General features: G+C 38.4%; 1 pseudogene; it reads right to left on the minus strand.

Moving 5' to 3' along the window:
• Window positions 1–2,500, minus strand: part of LOC142920073 (28S ribosomal RNA) — a 10,292-nt pseudogene that overhangs the window by 2,440 nt on the left and 5,352 nt on the right.

Here is a 2,500-nt window from a genome sequence, read left to right on the forward strand (position 1 = left end):
TGGAAAATAACAAAATCTAATCTAAAACATCTTAAATAAAGCTTACTTTGTAGGCAGAAAATAGTAAGTTACAGGACTCTCGAACTGATGTAGTCCAAAAATAAAGAATTAAAATAACAAAGACCAATCTATATAAGTGCTCTTGAATAGGCTTCGTGTAAAAAAAATAGCAATAAAAAAATACCAAGTCTTCGTCTTGGAAAATAACAAAATCTAAAAGAAAAGTCTTCTTTGTGGAAAATAGTAAAATAAAAAAACCAAGACTTCACCTTGGAAAATAACAAAATCTAATCTAAAACATCTTAAATAAAGCTGGTTTGTAGTCTTCTCTCGAACTGATGTAGTGCAAAAATCAAGAATTAAAATAACAATTTCTAATCTATATAAGTGCTCTTGAATAAAGCTTCCTGTAAAAAAATAGCAAAAAATACCAAGTCTTCGTCTTGGAAAATAACAAAATCTAAAAGAAAAGAAAAGTCTTCTTTGTGGAAAATAGTAAAATAAAAAAACCAAGACTTCACCGTGGAAAATAACAAAATCTAATCTAAAACATCTTAAATAAAGCTTATTTGTAATCTTCTTTGTAGGCAGAAAATAGTAAGTTACAGGACTCTCGAACTGATGTAGTCCAAAAATAAAGAATTAAAATAACAAAGTCTAATCTATATAAGTACTCTTGAATAAAGCTTCGTGTAAAAAAATAGCAAAAAAAAATACCAAGTCTTCGTTTTGGAAAATAACAAAATCTAAAAGAAAAGAAAAGTCTTCTTTGTGGAAAATAGTAAAATAAAAAAAAAACCAAGACTTCACCTTGGAAAAAATAAAAAAAATCTAATCTAAAACATCTTAAATAAAGCTAATTTGTAGTCTTCTTTGTAGGCAGAAAATAGTAAGGCGAAAATAAAGTCCCCTCTAAGCTCTAAAGTAACAAATACGACGTGTTAAAAAAAAAACTAACAATAAAAAAAAAGAACCAAGACTTCGTCTTGGAAAATAACAATCTAAATTGTGGAAAATAGTAAAATGAAATAAAAACCGACTTCACCTTCGAAAATAACAAAATCAATCTAAAACAAATGACATCTTAAAACAAAACTATTATTTGTTTCGGAGGTTGTCTATGACTGTTCATAGACCGCATAATTTCCACAGAACATTCTCAGAATATCAAGAGAGAAAAGCAGCGTTCTGCGGGAAATCATCTTGGCCAGTGATGTCGTTCTGGGTTTGGTCAGGCCCAGGGAGGTAAGTACCTCGTTATTCTCAAGGGGCCACTTTCCTCTTGCCCCAACCGGGAATCCAAAGAATGTGACCTTGCTAGCCTTCGTCAGCACTTTGACTTGATCACCAAGAGGGGTATAGTACGAAACTTTGTGCGAGGCAGCATCTGACAAGGTATTCTTTGAAAGCTCAAAACGGACGGTGACATCGATCACAACCGCCTCCTCATCTTTTGCAAACACGAGGTCAGGCTTTCTCATCTCTCCCGTCTCGGATATGAACCGTGGCTCTTTGTATACAGACCAGCCCAATCTAGCCGCTTCGTCTGCCAGAATGTTACTGATCTTGTTATGTCGCGCAATTCTTGCTTTCTGCACTGCAGGACATTGACCGAGAATGTGCGAAAGGGACTCGAGTCTGGCAGAGCATTTCCTGCAGGAACGTAAGGCCCCATCTCTGCCTCTGTTCAAGCTTTCTCTTGTTGGGTAAATATTTGCCCTTAGTTGTAGTGCTGCGATAAAGAAGCATTGTTTAAAGCCGCACCATGGCCTCAACCAAGCATTACTGATTCTATCATGCGCAAAGTTTACAATGCCCCTTCCTTGAACCGGCTTTTCGCACCATCTCTGAAATTCATGCTCCCTCCAATCGCAGGGTCTCGGATATACAGGTTCTTTTGACACCGAGTCCCTGAGAACGAATGTTGGGATTGCATCACTGTCACCCCCTGCTCGTACCCACAAATTACGGTATTCTTCCTCCATACCCTGCGAGGACACAATATTACGGGTGATAGCATCGGACGAGTTTGCTATACGTTGCAGCCTTCTAACTTGAACCGAAGGGATTGTTTTTTCCAGTTTCAAGATGGCAAGGCCTCCGTCTCGGGCTCTGGCATATAACAGTCCATCACAAGTTGAAGCGGGAAGGTGGAGCCATCCTTTTACCGCCTTTCTAATCTCTTGGTCCAACCCACGGAGAGTTGATTGCTTGCAGTCCGAGTGGTCTGCAGGATATAACAATCTGGGTAGGGCATAGGCATTGAGTAGTTCAACCTTCTGAGTTGGCTTCAGAGGCGCCTCATCGATTTTCGAGATCCATGTCTTTAGCTGACAATGTAGATCAGGCTGTATAGTGCCAGTCCAAGGGCCAATTTTCAGACCAAGGTATTTCGTTGATTCATCAGGTTGGATCATATGGACATCTTTATTTTTGATAGTCCATGGGTCGCAGTTGTTCACCGTATATGAATCTTTGGTTGGGCTTATCATGAAGCCCT

Source organism: Petromyzon marinus, unplaced genomic scaffold (genome assembly GCF_048934315.1).
Source record: "Petromyzon marinus isolate PM22_M1 ecotype Great Lakes invasive population unplaced genomic scaffold, UKy_Petmar_22M1.pri1.0 PM_G_Scaffold_66, whole genome shotgun sequence".
Lineage (NCBI taxonomy): Eukaryota > Metazoa > Chordata > Hyperoartia > Petromyzontiformes > Petromyzontidae > Petromyzon > Petromyzon marinus.